This window comes from Triticum urartu, chromosome 2A, assembly GCF_056163025.1.
Source record: "Triticum urartu cultivar PI428250 chromosome 2A, HENAU_Tu73, whole genome shotgun sequence".
In the NCBI taxonomy this organism is placed as follows: Eukaryota; Viridiplantae; Streptophyta; class Magnoliopsida; order Poales; family Poaceae; genus Triticum; species Triticum urartu.
The window spans coordinates 57,364,178-57,388,226 of NC_141874.1; the positions used below are offsets into that span (position 1 = coordinate 57,364,178).

General features: G+C 45.3%; 1 pseudogene; it reads right to left on the reverse strand.

Annotated features, from left to right (window-relative positions):
- Positions 1-21,291, reverse strand: part of LOC147983704 (uncharacterized) — a 39,575-nt pseudogene extending 18,284 nt beyond the window's left edge.
- Positions 21,292-24,049: the final 2,758 nt, after the last annotated feature.

Genomic DNA, 24,049 nt, shown 5'->3' on the forward strand with positions numbered 1-24,049 from the left:
TAAACTCTCGTGAAAGTGATTGTCATCAATTACCAAAATGGGGGAGATTGAAAGAACATGCGGTGCCCCCATGTTTGGTTTTGGTAATTGATGACAATCTTTATGGACTAATGGTTTCCTTGAGTTATATTTGAAGGTTTTGTCCATAGGCTTTTCTTGGAGTACATGTGTTGGTTTCAAGGAGAGTTTGTGTCGACCAAGGTGCTATTCAAGGAATTATCCAAAGATTGGTCATTTGAGAGTTGAGCTTATTGCAAGCATGTCTTGAAGAAGAAGATTGTGTGATCATTCATGTTTACCTTCAAGACATCATCCAAACGAAGAGAGTTGGAAAGATTCAAGGTTGATCAAGACTAAGTCAAGAGTGAATCAAGTTGATCAACTCACAAGGTGTAGATGATGTACCGAGACGGATCAAGTGATCCCATGGTATGGTAAGCATTGTCCATTGCACTTTGTGTACTAACCCATGGTCTATGTGAGAGTCTATATGGGGTTAGGTACGTGTCCATGGGCTTGCGTCAAGAGGATGATATCATACAACCCATGGGAAGGATGACATCAAGTGGTGATCGTCATCAAGATTGCCGTGTGCAATTTCAAGTGGAGAATCACGAAGAGATCAAGTGCTTGAAGCTGCCATCCATTGTGGTGTCAATGGACTTGTGAAGATGTGCCGAAGAGTGGCTCACCCATAGTGGAGTATGGGGGAGCAATCATCTAGTCTTCATCGACCCAACGCAATCAAGAAAGGTGGTCCATCTTGAGGAGGACAAGATCGTCTTCATCTAACTCAAGTGGATCATGTGCAAGGCAAAGGTTTGCCCTTGATAGGTTTTCTATTTTACCGGTCTCATGGTGGTAGTTGGGAGACCGGGTTATAGGATCGATAGCCGTACTATCAAGGGGGGCTCTCAAGTGAGTAGCTTGATCGTATCGTTCGTCGAGAGCTCAAACCATTGCATCCTTGCATCATGTTTCTTGGTTCTTTTTTGGTTCTCTTTGTGAGTCTTAGAGCTTATGGTCATCTTGATGACAAGCTTGAGTTCATCGGAAACGGAGTTCGCATCCGTCTTCTATGATGTCTTCGGTGTTGTAGGTTTTACCGGTCTTATCCGAGGAAGGGTACTCACCATTTTCTTATGGGCCTTTTCTAATTTGCTTCTTATTGTTATTTCTTTCAAGATTGTGTTAGCCCTTGTCGCTAGCTTTCCAACAAACTTGGTTTCATCGAAACCGGAGTTCGCATGGGTCTTCTATGATGTTTTCGGTGTTGTAGGTTTTACCGGTGTTATCCGAGGAAGGGTCCTCACCCATTTTCTTATGGGCCTTTTCTAATTTGCTTCTTATTGATACTTCTTTCAAGATTGTGTTAGCCCTTGTCGCTAGCTTTCCAACAAACTTGGTTTCATCGAATTCGGAGTCCGTTTGCAAAAGTTGTGGCAGTCTTGGTGTTCTGAAAAGGCTGCAGCGGTACTACCGCGAATTGGAGCGGATGTAATTTTTTACTACCGCTCCAGAGCAGTACTACCGCGGCTCCTACAGCGGTAGTACCGCTCCGGACCAAAAACTCGTCCCAAGTCTTGCGGTGGTAGGCCCGGATGTATTTTTTTAGTACTGCTACCATTTGCGGTAGTACCGTGAGGTCGAGCGGTAGTACCGTGAGGACGAGCGGTAGTACCGCTCCGGCGGTTCTTCTGGCCTTTTGCCTCCTCGCTGTTGTTTTTCAAAGGGGTACTTCCGCCCTAGCGGTAGTACCGCTCTGTGCGGGGTGTGAACATAACGGTTGGATTTTTCCCCACCTATAAAAGGGGGTCTTCTTCCCCAATGAACCTAATCCTTTTTAGCTCGTGTTCTTCCCCCATTGTTGACCTTCTTCGATCTTGCTAACTCTCAATGCCTCCAATGATTCTTGCTAGTTCTCGGGGGAAAAGAGAGAGGAGATCTAGATCCACGTTTCCACCAATCACTTTCTCCTCTAAGTGAGGGGAACCCCTTGGATCTAGATCTTGGAGTTCTTCGTGTTCTTCTTTCGTTCTTCCTCTCATTTTATTCCCTAGCATTAGTTGCTTTGGTGGGATTGGGAGAGAAGGACTTGGGCACTCCGTGTGCCCTTGACATTGCATTTGGTGCATCGGTTTGAGTTCTCCATGGTGATACGGGGAAGTGAAGTTTGAGAAGCGTATTACTCTTGGGTGTTTGGGCACCCTAGAGCTTGTTCCTCTTGGGTGCCTTGGCGGCCTAGACGGTTGGTGGTGTTCGGAGCTCAATCATTGTGGTGTAAAGCTCCAGGCAAGCGTCGGGGTCTGCAATTAGGTTGTGGAGATCGCCCCGAGCAATTTGATGGGTGCCGGTGACCGCCCCCAAGGGTTGCCAAAGTGTACGGGTTCGGTGACCGCCCCCAAGGGTTGCCATTTGTACGGGTTCGGTGACCGCCCTCAAGCGTCCCTTAGTGAAATCACGGCATCTTGCATTGTGCAAGGGCGTGAGGAGATTACGGTGGCCCTAGTGGCTTCTTGGGGAGCATTGTGCCTCCACACCGCTCCAAACGGAGATTAGCATCCGCAAGGGTGTGAACTTCGGGATACATCATCGTCTCCGCGTGCCTCGGTTATCTCTTACCCGAGCTCTTTACTTATGCGCTTTACCTTGTGATAGCCATATTGTTTCTTGTCATATATCTTGCTATCACCTGGTAGTTTATCTTGCTTAGCATAAGTTGTTGGTGCACATAGGTGAGCCTAGTTGTTGTAGGTTTTGTGCTTGACAAATTAACCGCTAGGTTTATTCCGCATTTGTTCAAGCCTAAACCGTAATTATTTTTAAAGCGCCTATTCACCCCCCCTCTAAGTGACATCCACGATCTTTCAATTGGTATCAGAGCCTCGTCTCTCTTTATTAGGCTTTACCGCCTAGAGAGTAAAGATGTCGACTAGGGGATTAGGATTCTCTGACACTCTTAGTTTCGATGGCACAAATTTTGATGTTTGGGTAATTCGCATGCTTAATCTCTTTAGGGTCATGGACCCAAATTTAGAGCGAATTGTAGATATGGGTTTTTCTCCTCCAAAGGATCCCCTAAGATTATCTTTAGAGGATGAGAAAAACTCTTATCTCAATGCTCAAGCTTCTAATGTGCTTTTCGATGCTTTGAGCAATGTAGTTATATTTCAACTCATGCCGTTCCGGGATGCTCATGAGTTGTGGACAAAGCTTCAAGATAAATATGGCGTGTCCAAGTTTTGTGGGGATGATTGTTCTCCCTCCACATCCGGCCGTATAGTCTTCTCAACTTCTTCTACTTCACCTACATGTGGTTTGCCACAAGGTAATGATATGGTGAGTAGTGTTGGTCATTGCAATGATGATAGTATGCTTATTGTGGATGATCCTTCATCACTATCTTATTGCAATGCTTCTTCTTTGGACTTTAACACTTCGAGCACCATACATGTTTCACATGCTTGTGTTGATAGTCCGTGCATATCTTGTAGAAATTGTTTGACTAAATCTCATGATGATATGCTTGCTATATCTTGTTGCTATGATAAAAATGCTTGTATTTCCTCGAGTTGTGGTGCTAACAATGTAGAGGAAACCCAACACTCAATGGAACAAGATGTGGTTTTAAGTGGTGCTTCAAGGGATCCTACATCATCATCTATTGCTTTTTGCCTTATGGCTAAGGCTTCAAAGGTATCTCCTACTTTGAAACCCAATATGTCTCTTGATGATGATGTTGATGCTAATGATGATAAGGATAATGATGAAGAGAATGATAATGTTGCCTCCTTAAAAATTAAGGGGGAAATGGTTTTTAAAGCTCTTAATAAAAATAAAATTGCTCGTTCCAACTTCATGGAAATCATGTCCATTGCCATTGAGGGCAAGAAATATATTGATGAGTTGGAATCTTGTCTTGAGGAGCATGAGGTCACCATTGATAAAATGGAAGGTCATGAGCGTGATTACGCTAATGAGATCACGGACCTCTCCCAAGCTCTCGAACTTGAACAAACCACCAAGGAATCTCTTGAGGAGACTTTTGCTCTAGAATTATCTAGAGTGAGGGAATCTCGTGATAGAGCTCTTGAGGTGGCCAATGATTTTGAAATTAAAAATGAGGAGCTTGAAGTTTCACATACTAAACTCCTTGGGGACTTTGAGCACCTCGAAAATGGCTCAAGGGTCATTAAGAGTGAGCTCATCAAACTCACCGAGTCTCATGCTCAACTTAAAGCTCCGTATTCAAAAGAGCTTTCCAAGGTGTCCTCTCCTCTTGTTGTTAATGATGATGCTTGTGGTACTAACTCTATCTCTTGTGAAGCATCCATTTTGAAGGAGAATGTTGAGCTAAGGGCTCAACTTGAGTTGCTATCTAGCAATTATGGGACGTTGGAAGAAAATCATGTAAAGCTCACAAGCTCTCATGATGATCTTCTAGTATCCCATAATGTGCTAAAGTTAGCTCATGAGGCCATGCTTGCTAAGGTAACATCTAGTGAGCCTCATGTGGATACTAGCACTACTTTTATTCAAAATGCTATATTGCCTTGTGCTAGTCCTCGCGATTCATCCATGCATAATGTTGGTACATCTTGTGATGAATTGCTTTCCTTGCCTTGTTGCTCTAACGATGAAGCTTATACTTCCTCTAGTACTTGTGTTGAGACTAACCATGTAGAGGAAATCAAAGAGCTCAAGGCCCAAGTCACTTCTTTGAAGAAAGACTTGGAAAAGAGTCATGAAGGGAAATTCACACTCAACAATATCTTGACTGTGCAAAAATCCCCCAATAACAAAGGTGGACTTGGATTCAACTCCAACAAGAATAAGAAGTCCAAGGTGAACAAAAAGAAGGGCCAAGAACAAGTCAAGAATTCGGCCAAGATTGTTTGCTTCAAGTGCAAAGTAGAAGGGCATCATGTTAGATCTTGCCCATTGAAGAAGAAGCCCATTAGTGACAAGCAACAAGGGAAGCGGCCACAAGTTCACTCTCATTCTCAACCTCAAGTTGAAGAAAAGCCTCTTCCCAGGAAGACTCAAGCTTATGCTTCTCAAGTTGAGAAATCAAGTGAGAAGAAAGTGAAGAGTAGACGTTGCTACCTATGTCGCGAGAAAGGTCACCTCGCTTCTTCATGCACTAGTGGTAACTTATCCAACCCAATTATTATTGATGATGTCTATTCTTTTGGGAAGGATAAGGTTGGCAATGTGGTTGCCAAGTTTGTTGGTACTCAAAGTGATTTGAAGCAAAGAACCATTTGGGTAGCCAAGCCTATTGTGACTAACCTCTTAGGACCCAACTTTGTTGGGGACCAACAAGCTCAAACTTGATCAATAGGTGATGTTGGAGGTCATTGGAGACTTGGCTACATTATGAAGAATTAAGGGGACTTCATCATTCTTATTGTCTCAAGCCAAGTCATTTGGATTATCAAGTTTCTATCTTATATCCAATGTTCCTCTTTGCGGTAACTCGTGCTTAAATTGTTTACATTGAAAGTTACTTGCCCCTTTGCATGTTTGGCTTTGTTCCTTGCATGTGTTTGTATATGTTGTGCTTCCAACTTGATTATCTTGAGCAATCAAGTATGTGTGTGTTGGTTTGCACATCATGTACGTGTGTGTCATGCGTTGAGCCTTTTGCATCTTGTTTATTTCTTAGTTGGCTCTTGTGAGAGATTAATGGAATATCCCATTATGGGGGAGTGATGTGCTTTGTGCACTTCACAATCCTATAAAGGTGGGTACATGGGGAATACCACTTAGAATTTATATTGCAAGCTTATCTAGTCGCTATGTGGTATGTCTTCTCATGAGAAATTCAAATTCTAAATAGTCCATTAATTATCTCTTGTTGGATCCTTTAATTGCCTCTTGTTTATCCTTAATTGGTATCACATTATGGGGGAGTAATATGCTATGTATATATTACTAGCCTAGAAAATGTGTACATTTGAGATATTGTCACCTAGAGTTGATATTGTAAATTATCTTGTTCCTAGGTGGCATGTTAGCTCTACAAGTTACAATTTTATTTTTGTTTGGTGTGAAGATGATGTCGTATATCCTTGTTATCTACCACCGGGAATTATTTCCAAATACTTCTTGTCTTTTGACAATTGGTACTCACGTATGTGTGGTAGAAATTATTGATCATCTTTACATTGGCCTTTGCTTTTATTTGCTTTATCTCTTGCCTAGTTTGTGTCAACTCCCTTTGTCTTCCATACCACTTGTGGATCTTGTTTATTTCTTGATCTTGTCTAGTGTTTTCTAGATATAGTGAAAGTGGTGATCCCACCTTGTGCATTTTGTATTCAAATGCAATTTCTCTATAATGCACTAGTCTTGGGGGAGCTATCCTATTTTCTCTAAAACACTCATCTTGTGATCCTTATCAAATGTGTGTCGGTGAAAGGCAAGTCATTTCTTTGGGGTACCTTGTGCCATCGTGAAACTTTGTAGAGAGCTCGGTTTGTTTGGAACCATCCTCTCTTTTGGGAGTTTGACATCTTTCTTTTTGAGTGTATCAATGGATATCTCATTCCTTGATGTACCTTTTATGGATATCCTCCAAGTGATGATTTATTCATTTGGTATCTTTTCTTCGCTTGGTATTTCTTTGTCTTTTGGTCTCGGTTCTTGAAAGTCTTGAGCATGCATATTTACTTCTTGTAGTTTCTTTGGCATGTTTTCTTTCTTTGACCCAATATATAGGGGGAACTCCACCAAGTCTCAAATTGGATGAGATGTGCATGAAATTCATTTTCATATCTATATGCACATATTTATGTGGAGTTTGTCCTATGTGTTGTTGGTTCTCTAACTCTTTGGTCCAATGAGTTTGGGTACCATTTTGTTTGTGTTGCTGTTCTAGGAACAAGTGGAGATGCATTGGATGCTCGGCTCACTCACAAGGAAGGTGGTGTCACCATGTGCTTATTGGAGTCATGCTAGGATGATTAATGAACTACTATCTACCTTTAATTGGCATCTACTACATCCATCCAATGGTATCTCGGTAACAAGTATCATCATCTACTTCATGCACACATTTCTTGCATCAACCTTTCGTAGGTTGTATCATGGCATGTTATCCATTCTCTCTTTTGATACTTGTTTCCTTTCTCAAAGCATCCCAACAATGATGTCTTGTTGCTAGTTGTGATGTCTTTGATGTTCGTGTGGTTGGAATTCATTTATATGCAATAAGACCATATCTAGCCTTGTGCTATGCTCTCAAGCAAATATCTTATTGGTATATGTATGACTTCCGTTTGGATATCTTGTTCCTTCATGTTGTAACTATTTCGGGTGTACATCCTTCTTTGTAGATATATATCATCATGATTTCGTCTACCTAGAACCTTATACACTTGAGAGAAATTACATCTCTAGATGATATCCTTTCTTTCACGCCCACCTTGCCTTTCTTATGTTATTTCTTTGGTGGCTCCATGAAAGCTTTTGCCTTGAGTGCGTATCGTATCTCGTTGCATCTTGATGCACTCTTGTGTGGTGAAGATTATTTTCCTCATGCTTATCTCTACGAGGATTTTTCCATCTTAATTGGTATCCCTCGTCTTGATGAGGCTTTCATCTTCTATCTTCGCCACGGGTTGTCACAAGCATAGGTTCTTTATATGCTTATTAGTTAGCTTGTGAACCCATTTGCTAGTTGTATGTGGGAATGATAGGCCTTGCACTGTGTTGCCTCATTTTTTCAAGACTTTATTGATGCTTAATGCTCATCCGTACATTAGTCTTCTCAAGTGCATTGCCTTGACTCACACACATCATTTTGGTTGAGCCCATTCTTAAGTTGCCTTTTTCACTTATTGCTCAACCATGTGTTTGTTACATGTACTAGGCTTAGTTTCCTATATGCTCACTTGCACTTGTTGTAAGTTTCTATTGATTTTGGGGGAGCTATGATCCTATTTTGTGCACTTTGTATCCAAATACAAAAATTCTTATGTGTGCACAAATCATGGGGAGCTTCTCTAGTTTCTCTAGAACACTCCTTTGCTCTTATCATAATATCCTTTATTCATGTAGCTCGTAGGATCTTTGGCCTAGTTGGTTCAATTGGTATCTTTTGATAGCTTGCTTCAATTGGTATCTTTTGATTGCTTGATTCCTTGTTTCTCTCTTTGTTACGTCCTTGTGGCATATCATTCCTTTAGCAATTTTGGTGCCTCAATATAGTTGGTCTTCCTCCAAGTATTACCGTTGGATATGTGTATTGCATTCCACTCTCTTGTTGAGAAATACACAATTTATGGAGGAACACAATTTATATTGGCCTTCTATGATTTTCGCCCATTTTGGCAATCGATGCCAATGGGGGAGAAGTTTCAGAGAGTTTTGTGGAGAAGTCTTCAGAGTTTTCTCCTTGCTTTGGTTTTGTTCCTAAGCATTTGCATCTCATACACATGCATTATTGGTTGTTGCATTGCTTGGTGATGCATAATTCCTTGTATAAACTCTCGTGAAAGTGATTGTCATCAATTACCAAAATGGGGGAGATTGAAAGAACATGCGGTGCCCCCATGTTTGGTTTTCGTAATTGATGACAATCTTTATGGACTAATGGTTTCCTTGAGTTATATTTGAAGGTTTTGTCCATAGGCTTTTCTTGGAGTACATGTGTTGGTTTCAAGGAGAGTTTGTGTCGACCAAGGTGCTATTCAAGGAATTATCCAAAGATTGGTCATTTGAGAGTTGAGCTTATTGCAAGCATGTCTTGAAGAAGAAGATTGTGTGATCATTCATGTTTACCTTCAAGACATCATCCAAACGAAGAGAGTTGGAAAGATTCAAGGTTGATCAAGACTAAGTCAAGAGTGAATCAAGTTGATCAACTCACAAGGTGTAGATGATGTACCGAGACGGATCAAGTGATCCCATGGTATGGTAAGCATTGTCCATTGCACTTTGTGTACTAACCCATGGTCTATGTGAGAGTCTATATGGGGTTAGGTACGTGTCCATGGGCTTGCGTCAAGAGGATGATATCATACAACCCATGGGAAGGATGACATCAAGTGGTGATCGTCATCAAGATTGCCGTGTGCAATTTCAAGTGGAGAATCACGAAGAGATCAAGTGCTTGAAGCTGCCATCCATTGTGGTGTCAATGGACTTGTGAAGATGTGCCGAAGAGTGGCTCACCCATAGTGGAGTATGGGGGAGCAATCATCTAGTCTTCATCGACCCAACGCAATCAAGAAAGGTGGTCCATCTTGAGGAGGACAAGATCGTCTTCATCTAACTCAAGTGGATCATGTGCAAGGCAAAGGTTTGCCCTTGATAGGTTTTCTATTTTACCGGTCTCATGGTGGTAGTTGGGAGACCGGGTTATAGGATCGATAGCCGTACTATCAAGGGGGGCTCTCAAGTGAGTAGCTTGATCGTATCGTTCGTCGAGAGCTCAAACCATTGCATCCTTGCATCATGTTTCTTGGTTCTTGTTTGGTTCTCTTTGTGAGTCTTAGAGCTTATGGTCATCTTGATGACAAGCTTGAGTTCATCGAAAACGGAGTTCGCATGCGTCTTCTATGATGTTTTCGGTGTTGTAGGTTTTACCGGTCTTATCCGAGGAAGGGTACTCACCATTTTCTTATGGGCCTTTTCTAATTTTCTTCTTATTGTTATTTCTTTCAAGATTTTGTTAGCCCTTGTCGCTAGCTTTCCAACAAACTTGGTTTCATCGAAAACGGAGTTCGCATGCGTCTTCTATGATGTTTTCGGTGTTGTAGGTTTTACCGGTCTTATTCGAGGAAGGGTCCTCACCATTTTATTATGGGCCTTTTCTAATTTGCTTCTTATTGATAGTTCTTTCAAGATTGTGTTAGCCCTTGTTGTTAGCTTTCCAACAAACTTGGTTTCATCGAATTCGGAGTCCGTTTGCAAAAGTTGTGGCAGTTTTGGTGTTCTGAGAAGGCTGCAGCGGTACTACCGCGAATTGGAGCGGATGTAATTTTTTACTACCGCTCCAAAGCAGTACTACCGCGGCTCCTACAGCGGTAGTACCGCTCCGGACCAAAAACTCGTCCCAAGTCTTGCGGTGGTAGGCCCGGATGTATTTTTTTAGTACCGCTCGCAAGCAGTAGTACTGCTACCATTTGCGGTAGTACCGTGAGGACGAGCGGTAGTACCGCTCCGGCGGTTCTTCTGGCCTTTTGCCTCCTCGCTGTTGTTTTTCAAAGGGGTACTTCCGCCCTAGCGGTAGTACCGCTCCTTGGAGCGGTAGTACCGCTCTGTGCGGGCTGTGAGCATAACGGTTGGATTTTTCCCCACCTATAAAAGGGGGTCTTCTTCCCCAATGAACCTAATCCTTTTTAGCTCGTGTTCTTCCCCCATTGTTGACCTTCTTCGAGCTTGCTAACTCTCAATGCCTCCAATGATTCTTGCTAGTTCTCGAGGGAAAAAAGAGAGGAGATCTAGATCCACGTTTCCACCAATCACTTTCTCCTCTAAGTGAGGGGAACCCCTTGGATCTAGATCTTGGAGTTCTTCGTGTTCTTCTTTCGTTTTTCCTCTCATTTTCTTCCCTAGCATTAGTTGCTTTGGTGGGATTGGGAGAGAAGGACTTGGGCACTCTGTGTGCCCTTACCATTGCATTTGGTGCATCAGTTTGAGTTCTCCACGGTGATACGTGGAAGTGAAGTTTGAGAAGCGTATTACTCTTGGGTGTTTGGGCACCCTAGAGCTTGTTCCTCTTGGGTGCCTTGGCACCCTAGACGGTTGGTGGTGTTCGGAGCTCAATCATTGTGGTGTAAAGCTCCAGGCAAGCGTCGGGGTCTGCAATTAGGTTGTGGAGATCGCCCCGAGCAATTTGACGGGTACCGGTGACCACCCCCAAGGGTTGCCAAAGTGTACGGGTTCGGTGACCGCCCCTAAGGGTTGCCATTTGTACGGGTTCGGTGACCGCCCTCAAGGGTCCCTTAGTGAAATCACGGCATCTTGCATTGTGCGAGGGCGTGAGGAGATTACGGTGGCCCTAGTGGCTTCTTGGGGAGCATTGTTGTTGGAAATATGCCCTAGAGGCAATAATAAATTGGTTATTATTATATTTCCTTGTTCATGATAATCGTTTATTATCCATGCTAGAATTGTATTGATAGGAAACTCAGATACATGTGTGGATACATAGACAACACCATGTCCCTAGTAAGCCTCTAGTTGACTAGCTCATTGATCAATAGATGGTCACGGTTTCCTGACCATGGACATTGGATGTCGTTGATAACGGGATCACATCATTAGGAGAATGATGTGATGGACAAGACCCAATCCTAAGCCTAGCACAAGGTCATGTAGTTCGTATGCTAAAGCTTTTCTAATGTCAAGTATCATTTCCTTAGACCATGAGATTGTGCAACTCCCGGATACCATAGGAGTGCTTTGGGTGTGCCAAACATCACAACGTAACTGGGTGGCTATAAAGGTACACTACAGGTATCTCTGAAAGTGTCTATTGGGTTGGCACGAATCGAGACTGGGATTTGTCACTCCGTGTAAACGGAGAGGTATCTCTGGGCCCACTCGGTAGGACATCATCATAATGTGCACAATGTGATCAAGGAGTTGATCACGGGATGATGTGTTACGGAACGAGTAAAGAGACTTGCCGGTAACGAGATTGAACAAGGTATCGGGATACCAACGATCGAATCTCGGGCAAGTATCGTCCCGATAGACAAAGGGAATTGCATACGGGATTGATCGAATCCTCGACATTGTGGTTCATCCGATGAGATCATCGTGGAACATGTGGGAGCCAACATGGTATCCAGATCCCGCTGATGGTTATTGACCGGAGAGTCATCTCGGTCATGTCTGCATGTCTCCCGAACCCGTAGGGTCTACACACTTAAGGTTCGGTGACGCTAGGGTTATAGAGATATTAGTATGCAGTAACCCGAAAGTTGTTCGGAGTCCCGGATGAGATCCCGGACGTCATGAGGAGTTCCGGAATGGTCCGAAGGTAAAGAATTATATATAGGAGGTGCTATTTCGGCTATCGGGACAAGTTACGGGGTCACCGGTATTGTACCGGGACCACCGGAAGGGTCCCGGGGGTCCACCGGGTGGGGCCACCTACCCCGTGGGGCCACATGGGCTGTAGGGGGTGCGCCTTGGCCTGTATGGGCCAAGGGCACCAGCCCCAAGAGGCCCATGCGCCAAGAGATAAGGGAAAGGAAGAGTCCTAAAGGGGGAAGGCACCTCCGAGGTGCCTTGGGGAGGATGGACTCCTCCCTGGCCGCACCCTTCCTTGGAGGAAGGGCCAAGGCTGCCCCCCCCCCCTCTCCCTTGGCCCTATATATAGTGGGGGGAAGGGAGGGCGGCAACACCTAAGCCCTGGCGCCTCCCTCTCCCTCCCATGACACATCTCCCTCCTCCCGCAGCGCTTGGCGAAGCCCTGTTGGAATCCCGCTACTTCCACCACCACGCCGTCGTGCTGCTGGATCTTCATCAACCTCTCCTCCCCCTTGCTGGATCAAGAAGGAGGAGACGTCGCTGCTCCGTACGTGTGTTGAATGCGGAGGTGCCGTCCGTTCGGCGCTAGGATCATCGGTGATTTGGATCACGACGAGTACGACTCCATCAACCCCGTTCTCTTGAACGCTTCCGCGTGCGATCTACAAGGGTATGTAGATCCACTCCTCCCTCGTTGCTAGATGACTCCATAGATTGATCTTGGTGGTTCGTAGAAAATTTTGAATTATTGCTACGTTACCCAACAGTGGCATCATGAGCTAGGTCTATGCGTAGTTACTATGCACGAGTAGAACACAAAGTAGTTGTGGGCGTTGATTTTGTTCAATATGCTTACCGTTACTAGTCCAATCTTGATTCGGTGGCATTGTGGGATGAAGCGGCCCGGACCGACCTTACACGTACTCTTACGTGAGACTGGTTCCACCGACTGACATGCACTAGTTGCATAAGGTGGCTAGCGGGTGTCTGTCTCTCCCACTTTAGTCGGATCGGATTCGATGAAAAGGGTCCTTATGAAGGGTAAATAGCAATTGGCATATCACGTTGTGGTCTTTGCGTAGGTAAGAAACGTTCTTGCTAGAAACCCATAGCAGCCACGTAAAACATGCAAATAACAATTAGAGGACGTCTAACTTGTTTTTGCAGGGTATGCTATGTGATGTGATATGGCCAAGAAGAATGTGATGAATGATATGTGATGTATGAGATTGATCATGTTCTTGTAATAGGAATCACGACTTGCATGTCGATGAGTATGACAACCGGCAGGAGCCATAGGAGTTGTCTTTATTTATTATATGACCTGCGTGTCATTGAACAACGCCATGTAATTACTTTACTTTATTGCTAACCGTTAGCTGTAGTAGTAGAAATAATAGTTGGCGAGACAACTTCATGAAGACACGATGATGGAGATCATGATGATGGAGATCATGGTGTCATGCCGGTGACGATAATGATCATGGAGCCCCGAAGATGGAGATCAAAAGGAGCAATATGATATTGGCCATATCATGTCACTATTTGATTGCATGTGATGTTTATCATGTTTTTGCATCTTATTTGCTTAGAACGACGGTAGTAAATAAGATGATCCCTCACTAAAATTTCAAGAAGGTGTTCCCCCTAACTGTGCACCGTTGCGAAAGTTCGTCGTTTCGAAGCACCACGTGATGATCGGGTGTGATAGATTCTTACCTTCGAATACAACGGGTGTTGACGAGCCTAGCATGTACAGACATGGCCTCGGAACACATGCAAAACACTTAGGTTAACTTGACGAGCCTAGCATGTACAGACATGGCCTCGGAACACAAGAGACCGAAAGGTCGAGCATGAGTCGTATGGTAGATACGATCAACATGAAGATGTTCACCGATGTTGACTAGTCCGTCTCACGTGATGATCGGACACGGCCTAGTTGACTCGGATCATGTAATCACTTAGATGACTGGAGGGATGTCTATCTGAGTGGGAGTTCATAAGATGAACTTAATTATCCTGAACATAGTCAAAAGGTCTTCGCAAATTATGTCGTAGCTCGCGCTTCAGTTCTACTGTTTAGTTATGTTCCTAGAGAAAATTTAGTTGAAAGTTGATAGTAGCAATTATGCGGACTAGGTCCGTAAACTGAGCATTGTCCTCATTGCTTCATAGAAGGCTTATGTCCTTAATGCACCGCTCGGTGTGCTGAACCTCGAACGTTGTCTGTGGATGTTGCGAACATCTGACATACACATTTTGATAACTACATGATAGTTCAATTAAACGGTTTAGAGTTGAGGCACCGAAGACCGTTTTGAAACGTCGCGAAACATATGAGATGTTTCGAGGGCTGAAATTGGGATTTCAGGCTCGTGCCCACGTGAAGAGGTATAAGACCTCCGACGATTTTCTTAGCCTGCAAACTAAGGGAGAAAAGCTCAATTGTTGAGCTTGTGCTCAGATTGTCTGAGTACAATAATCGCTTAAATCAAGTGGGAGATGATCTTCCGAATGAAATAGTGGTAGTTCTCCGAAGTCATTACCACCAAGCTGCTAGAGCTTCGTGATGAACTATAATATATCAGGGACATATATGATGATCCTTGAGATATTCGCGATGTTTGACACCACAAAAGTAGAAATCAAGGAGCATCAATTGTTGATGGTTGGTGAAACCACTAGTTTCAAGAAGGGCAAGGGCACGAAGGGATACTTCATGAAACGGTAATTCAGCTGCTGCTCTAGTGAAGAAACCCAAGGTTGAACCCAAACCCGAGACTAAGTGCTTCTGTAATAAGGGGAATAGCCACTTGAGCAGAATTACCCTAGATACTTGGTAGATGAGAAGGCTGGCAAGGTCGATAGAAGTATATTGGATATAAATTGTGTTGATGTGTACTTTACTAGTACTCCTAGTAGCACCAGGGTATTAGATACCGGTTCGGTTGCTAAGTGTTAGTAACTCGAAATAAAAGCTACGGAATAAACGGAGACTAGCTAAAGGTGAGCTGACGATATGTGTTGGAAGTGTTTCCAATGTTGATATGATCAAGCATCGCACGCTCCCTCTACCATCGAGATTGGTGTTAAACCTAAATAATTGTTATTTGGTGTTTGCGTTGAGCATAGACATGATTGGGTTATGTCTAACGCAATGCGGTTATTCATTTAAAGAGAATAATAGTTACTCTGTTTATTTGAATAATACCTTCAATGGTCTTGCACCTAAAATGAATGGTTTATTGAATCTCGATCGTAGTGATACACATGTTCATGCCAAAAGATAGTACTGATAGTACCACCTACTTGTGGCACTGCCACTTAAGTCATATCGGTATAAAATGCATGAAGAAGCTCCATGTCGATGGATCTTTGGACTCACTCATTTTTGAAAAGTTTGAGACATGCGAACCATGTCTATTGGTGTATATGCATGAAGAAACTCCACGCAAATGGACCATTTTGACTCACTTTATTTTGAATCACTTGAGACATGCAAATCATACCACATGGGCAAGATGACTGAAAGCCTCGTTTTCAGTAAAATGGAACTAGAAAGCAAATTGTTGGAAGTAATACATTTTGATGTGTGCAGTCCAATGACTGCTGAGGCGTGTAATGGATATCGTTATGTTCTTACTTCACAGATGATTTGAGTAGATGTTGAGTATATTTACTTGATGAATCACGAGTCTGAATTATTGAAAGGTTCAAGTAATTTTAGGGTGAAGTTGAAAGATCGTCGTGACAAAAGGATGAAATATCTGTGATATGATCATAGAGATGAATATCTGAATTACGAGTTTGGCATAGAATTAACACATTGTGGAAATTGTTTCAAAACTAATACAGCCTGGAACACCATAGTGTGATGGTGTGTCCGAACATCATAACTGCACCCTATTGGATATGATGCATATCATGATGTCTCTTATCGAATTACCACGATGGTTTATGGGTTAGGCATTAGAGACAACCACATTCACTTTAAATAGGGCACCACGTAATTCTGATGAGATGACACCGTATGAACTATGGTTTAGAGAAACCTAAGCTGTCATTTCTTAAAAGTTTGGGGCTGCGACGCTTATGTGAAAAAGTTTCAGGCTGATAAGCTTGAACCCAAAGCGGATAAATGCATCTTCATAGGACACCCAAAACAGTTGGGTATACCTCCTGTCTCAGATCCGAAAGCAATAAGGGATTGTTTCTCGAATCGGGTCCTTTCTCGAGGAAAAGTTTCTCTCGAAAGAATTGAGTGGGAGGGTGGTGGAGACTTGATGAGGTTATTGAACCGTCTCTTCAACTAGTGTGTGGCAGGGCACAGGAAGTTGTTCCTATGGCACCTACACCAATTGAAGTGGAAGCTTATGATAGTGATCATGAAACTTCAGATCAAGTCACTACCAAACCTCGTGGGATGACAAGGATGCGTACTACTTCAGAGTGGTACGTAATCCTGTCTTGGAAGTCATGTTGCTAGACAACAATGAACCTACGAGCTATGGAGAAGCGATGGTGGGCCTGGATTCCAAAATGGCTCGAGGCCATATAATCCGAGAGAGGATCCATGTATGAAAACAAAGTGTAGACTTTGGAAGAGCTACTTGATGGTCGTAAGGCTGTTAGGTACATATGGATTTTAAAAGGAAGACAGACAATGATAGTAAGTGTCACCATTGAGAAAGCTCGACTTGTCGTTAAGATGTTTCCCGACAAGTTCAAGGAGTTGACTACGATGAGACTTTCTCACACGTAGCGATGCTAAAAGTCTGTTGGAATTATATTAGCGATTACTGCATTATTTATGAAATCTTGCAGATAGGATGTCAAAACATTGTTTCCTCGACGATTTTCTTGAGGAAAGGTTGTATGTGATACAACCGGAAGGTTTTGTCAATCCTGAAAGATGCTAATAAGTATGCAAAGCTCCAGCAATCCTTCTAAGGACTGGAGTAAGCATCTCGGAGTTGGAATGTACGCTTTGATGAGATGATCAAAGATTTTGGGTTTATACAAAGTTTATGAGAAACTTGTATTTCCAAAGAAGTGAGTGGGAGCACTATAGAATTTCTGATAAATATATGTTGACATATTGTTGATCAGAAATGACGTAGAATTTCTGGAAAGCATATAGGGTTATTTGGAAAGTATTTTTCAATGGAAAGCCTGGATTAAGCTACTTGAACATTGAGCATCAAGATCTATAAGGATAGATCAAAATTCTTGGGGAGCATTGTTGTTGGAAATATGCCCTAGAGGCAATAATAAATTGGTTATTATTATATTTCCTTGATCATGATAATCGTTTATTATCCATGCTAGAATTGTATTGATAGGAAACTCAGATACATGTGTGGATACATAGACAACACCATGTCCCTAGTAAGCCTCTAGTTGACTAGCTCGTTGATCAATAGATGGTCACGGTTTCCTGACCATGGACATTGGATGTTGTTGATAACGGGATCACATCATTAGGAGAATGATGTGATGGACAAGACCCAATCCTAAGCCTAGCACAAGATCATGTAGTTCGTATGCTAAAGCTTTTCTAATGTCAAGTATCATTTCCTTAGACCATGAGATTGTGCAACTCCCGGATACCGTAGGAGTGCTTTGGGTGTGCCAAACGTCACAACGTAACTGGGTGGCTATAAAGGTACACTACAGGTATCTCTGAAAGTGTCTGTTGGGTTGGCATGAATCGAGACTGGGATTTGTCACTCCGTGTAAACGGAGAGGTATCTCTAGGCCCACTCGGTAGGACATCATCATAATGTGCACAATGTGATCAAGGAGTTGATCACGGGATGATGTGTTACGGAACGAGTAAAGAGACTTGCCGGTAACGAGATTGAACAAGGTATCGGGATACCAACGATCGAATCTCGGGCAAGTATCGTACCGATAGACAAAGGGCATTGCATACGGGATTGATCGAATCCTCGACATCGTGGTTCATCCGATGAGATCATCGTGGAACATGTGGGAGCCAACATGGGTATCTAGATCCCGCTGATGGTTATTGACCGGAGAGTCATCTCGGTCATGTCTGCATGTCTCCCGAACCCGTAGGGTCTACACACTTAAGGTTCGGTGACGCTAGGGTTATAGAGATATTAGTATGCGGTAACCCAAAAGTTGTTCGGAGTCCCGGATGAGATCCCGGACGTCACGATGAGTTCCGGAATGGTCCGGAGGTAAAGAATTATATATAGGAAGTGCTATTTCGGCTATCGGGACAAGTTACGGGGTCACCGGTATTGTACCGGGACCACCGGAAGGGTCCCGGGTGTCCACCGGGTGGGGTCACCTACCCCGGGGGGCCACATGGGCTGTAGGGGGTGCGCCTTGGCCTGTATGGGCCAAGGGCACCAGCCCCAAGAGGCCCATGCGCCAAGAGATAAGGGAAAGGAAGAGTCCTAAAGGGGGAAGGCACCTCCGAGGTGCCTTGGGGAGGATGGACTCCTCCCTGGCCGCACCCTTCCTTGGAGGAAGGGCCAAGGCTGCGCCCCCCCCCTCTCCATTGGCCCTATATATAGTGGGGGGAAGGGAGGGCAGCAACACCTAAGCCCTGGCGCCTCCCTCTCCCTCCCATGACACATCTCCCTCCTCCCGCAGCGCTTGGCGAAGCCCTGTTGGAATCCCGCTACTTCCACCACCATGCCGTCGTGCTACTGGATCTCCATCAACCTCTCCTCCCCCCTTGCTGGATCAAGAAGGAGGAGACGTCGCTGCTCCGTACGTGTGTTGAACGCGGAGGTGCCGTCCGTTCGGCGCTAGGATCATCGGTGATTTGGATCACGACGAGTACGACTCCATCAACCCCGTTCTCTTGAACGCTTCCGCGCGCGATCTACAAGGGTATGTAGATCCACTCCTCCCTCGTTGCTAGATGACTCCATAGATTGATCTTGGTGGTTCGTAGAAAATTTTGAATTATTGCTACGTTACCCAACAATTGTGCCTCCACACCGCTCCAAACGGAGATTAGCATCCGCAAGGGTGTGAACTTCGGGATACATCATCGTCTCCGCGTGCCTCGGTTATCTTTTACCCGAGCTCTTTACTTATGTGCTTTACCTTGTGATAGCCATATTGTTTCTTGTCATATATCTTGCTATCACCTAGTAGTTTATCTTGCTTAGCATAAGTTGTTGGTGCACATAGGTGAGCCTAGTTGTTGTAGGTTTTGTGCTTGACAAATTAACCACTAGGTTTATTCCGCATTTGTTCAAGCCTAAACCGTAATTATTTTTAAAGCGCCTATTCACCCCCCCCCTCTAGGCGACATCCACGATCTTTCACACGTAGAGGAAAAGTCCATGAGTAATGCGTGTAATCATCCACAATCACGAGATAGTACTTGTAGCCCGAATGACTAACAATGGGAGATGTCCATAAATCACAATGAATTAAATGAAACGGTGCACAAGTATAAGATGTAGATGCGGGAAAAGGCTTCCGAGTATGTTTGCCTAACTGACATGCATCACACAAGTGCGGGGAGCGATCATCCTTATTACAGGCAGAAAGGAAATCTAAGGAAAAACGAGAAAATGAGGAGGAGCTAGGGTGCCCAAGCCGCCTATGCCATAAATCAGATACGGAGATAGTGAGGGCGGTGGAGGTGGTAGCGCCTTTATTTGCGGAGAAGGGATAGAGATCGCCGTCACTGTTGACCCTCAGGAGCAGCACCTTGGTGGCTAGGTCCTTCACGGAGAAACCAAGGGGGTCAAATTCCACCGAGCATAAATTATCACGGGTGAACTTACGAACAGATATGAGATTTCTAACAATGTTAGGAGACAGTAATATATGACGCAAATAAAAAGGCTTGGGAGGGAGGTGTGTGTTACCGATCGCAAGAACAGGAAGGCGAGAGCCATTGCCAACAATGAGGTGACGAGTATAAGGAGCTGAAAGGGAATGACAAGAGGTCAAGGTACCTGGGTCCCCAGTGACATGGGAGGCGGCGCCGGTATCCATGATCCATTCGGCGTGGGCGGGGAAGGCGGAGCCGTAGCTGGGGGCGGCGTGGTACATGGAGGCCGCATCCCAGCCGGGGGGAGCAGCACCATAGGCGGAGGGACCAGAGGGCGCTGGCGGCGCCGACGCATGGCTCAATAGCAGCGGGTACGCCTGATGCGGAACGCCAGGACGGGGCCCGAGGACACTGGCAGAGTTCGGAGGGATCCAAGGCGAGCGCGGCGGAGGGAAGGGCAGCCCCATCGGCGCGAAGTACCCAAGCCACGGCTAGGCGCCGGCGCCGCGTCCGGCGGGAGCATCGCCGCGCCCGCGGCCGCGCCCACGCCCTCGACCGCCATGCTGGTTACGGCCGACGCCAAGTTGGCCGCCGCGCCCGCCGCCGCCGTTGGGGCTGCGGTTGCCGCCATGGTCACCACGGTCGCCACCGCCGCCACAAGCACCGTCGCGCTCACCGCGGTCCTCATGCTGAACGGCAAGGACCTGGGCCTCCTCGGCCCGCGCGCGCTTGTCGATGGAGAGCTCGGCGAGGACGAGCCGAGAGCGCGCCTGGTTGAACGTCGGAAGGGGCACGGTGGATTGGATGATGGCGGCCTGCATCGCGAACTTGGGACCGAGGCCGTCGAGCATCTGCAGAGTCAGGGTGCGGTCAGTGACCGGCTCCCGGACGTCGGCGAGTGCGGCGGCGAGACCCTGAAGACGGCGGCAGTAGTCATTGACGCTGAGATCGCCGCGGGTGGTCACGCGGAACTCCTGGCCGAGGTGCATGGCCTGCTCGGCCTCGTTGTCCAGAAAGTATTCATGGAGCCGAGACCAGATAGTGAAGGCAGTGGAGCCAGCCGGCGCGACAACGTCGAGAAGGTCCCCCTCAATGGTGGAGAAGAAGCAGAGAACGATAGTGTTGTCGTCGTCGCGCTAGTCGGGATCGGCCAGACGACCGGCCGAGCCGGATCGGACGTGGTCCTCCGCGTGGTAGCGCTTGAGCAGAAGGGTGATGTAGTTGCGCCAGCGGGCAAAGTTGGCCCCGTCGAGGGCGAGCTTGAAGTCGATGACGCCCGCGACGCTGGTAGGAAGGGGTGGTGTGGGGTTGGAGGAGGAAGGCAGGCTCACAGTGTTGGGTGGGAGGGTGGAAAGAGGAAGGCCGACGGAGCCGGAGGCGTCGATGGTGGCCGGAGCGCGGGGGCGCAGATCAACGGCGGGGAGAGTGGCAGCGGCGGCGGCTGCGGCATCGGCGGCGGCCTGCGCTGCGGCAGCAGCGGCTTGATCAGCGTCAGCCTCACGCGGAGAGGAGGGAGGAGTAACCATCGCTCTGATACCAAACTGGAATATGGATCTCGTGTTGCAATGCCATCGGCAGACCAGTTACATATACAAGGAAGCAGCCCTACATGCAGGGCACGATCACAGGAGGTGGCGCTAGACTAGGAAACCTCCTGAAGACTAGGACTACTAGTTACAACAATGACCAAATATACATCACATGGATACAAACGTAACGTGACAACTAAACAGGCGCTACAACCTGCACATCTTCTTGTCGGAGACAAACGAGTGGAGCACCAAGCACGTGCAGCTGCAGACCCACCCGGATGTCCTGCCACTGGAGCTGCCAATCCTAACTGACAAGGTGATCTTGCTCGGAAGGAGCACGGTAGGATGGGTCGACCTCTGGCGCGGCATTGTCGTCTGCAATTTGCTTTAAAAGGAGCCTGTAACCCGTTTCATCCCGCTGCCCAAGGCCGAATTCGACCTGCACCGGAAAAGCCAAGCACGGCAAGTGCGGGACGTCATTGGCTTCACCGATGGTTACATCAACTTCATCGAGATCGAACACCGTCTCAGATGGTTCCCCGTTGTCAGAAAGAACAATTTGAAGACGGCCATGATTTTTGATGTTGCAGATACCATCGATGATGCAGAGCTCCTCAGTCTTGATGATATGGACGACGTTACAGATGACAAACCTGTGCAGCCTGTACCTGCTGGCTGGAAGATCCGGACAATGTTTAGGAGCATTGATTGGGACTATTGGGAAAGTAGTCACATTCTTCATGTTGACGAAATATCAGCCTCCCCACCTGAACCCTCTGTGCTGCAATCTCATCTATGGAATGATACAGACAAGAAATGGACATTGGGAAAACTGAAGTGTACAAGCTTCCGGACCTTTGGTTTTTACGGCGGTGATGTTGTCTATCTCGTGTCTAAGGCGGAGTCTCGGGATAATGATGCATTACTTGTTGGTGTTGATATTTGAAAAATGAAGCTGGAATCCATCAAAGCATATGGCTGTGGGAGATCCATTTCTCTTGGTCCCATTCCGGTTGTTCGTTTTAAAATTGGAAGGAAGCAGGAAGTCATCGAACCATCTTGTGGCGGGAGATCCACTTCTTTTGATGTCATTTCCTGTGCATTCTCAAAATATCTGAATACCGCTCCAAGTTCAAGGCATGTTTATCTTTTGCTCTGCTTCTGTTGACCTTCATACACTCAAGTAAAAAAGATTTGTTAAACCAGTTCTTCACTTATTTTATCACATGGCACTTGACATTTTGCCTCTTAATTTGCTTTAGGCCGTGTAATGAGGAAGCTGCAGCTGAGTCTGCTCAGAATGATGTGCTGCATGATCATCTTTCATCGAGGGATACTGTTCCAAACAGTGTGGTAGTCATCCTCTAATCATCTTGCTACTATTAGAGATGTGTCCATTTTGCCATCTCCTCAATAAGATATATGTTAACCCTTCTACAGCAACCCCAGCTAAACATGTGGAATGAGAGTGGCTGCAATGGGGGTTGGAGTGAATATGGTTATAGCCCCTGTTCAAGAATTCATCCGATTAACCAGTTAACTTGTCGATTAATCCCTATTCATAGGGTCCCGAGTAGCTGATTACCAGATAAATCGTTCGATTAATTAATTAAATGTCCGATTAACTTGCCGATTAGCCTATTAATCCCCTACTCACCAGCTGACCGAGCAGCTACCAGTTAACGATTTCCTTAACAATGGTTATAGCGTGCAGCAGCCATCCAGTTTGACACAAACTGGGCAGCCCATGCCGTCTTCAACTTCAACTCGATTAGGTAATATGGTGCTGTTCTTGTATCCTAGTTCTTCTTGACTCACATATTTAACTCTAAAATGTTAGAAATGATTGAACATTAACATTTGATATCATGATTCCAAATAATGTGTGATAGATTTGGGTCACCGTGTTTCCTTTCTTGCTGTATATGACACCTGATGTTAGGAAGAAAATGTCGGTTGAACTTTATGTTCTTGCATCTGTTTGTGAGGTTTTATATTTAACGGAACTGAATTGGATAATTAATTAATCATTATTTGTACTTCACAGACCATATTCAAGTTCCTCCCCTGTTAACAACTCGCAACATTATCAACAGGGATATTATTTGCACACTGCATCCTGTACTGAGGCTTAGTTCTTTTGGCGGCTTATGGCATAAGCTGCCCCCTTCCTAGATTATTTAGAAACCATTCCCCATATTCGTTGCGACGTAAGGATTAATTTGTTCAGCGGCTTCAGTGAGTATTGGGGGCGGCTTATAAAATAAGCTTGTGAGGTGTCGGGAATTGCATAGGGGATCCTAGGTGCTGCACCCCCCTACATCTTCACCATGCACCTGCATTTAGATTCGAAATGTATAGTACGACGTGCTGTGTATAGTTCTCCGTATCACTTAATTGTAGCAAATATATCACCACATATATGCATGTCCTTTTTGCAGCGTCGGTCCCACCACTGGGATAGAAGCTGTTCTGTGCAGAGAAGCTTCTGTTCGCGATTAACTCACCTAGCTCTGGTCAGCCCACCCCACCCACCCTGCACTTCTCTTTCATGTTCACTCTCCTCTTCCGCTCCCCATCTTGAGCTCTCACCCAGATCTTCTCGGCTTAATACATAGTTAACTGTTAATCTGATGTGAGGTTAGCGTTCAAGGTAGCACCGAAGTACTGATCTGTGCATTAAATATATATGTGCTTGTTGATTGTGATATTTGATGTTCCTATGTTTTTCACTGGATTGTTATCTTATCTG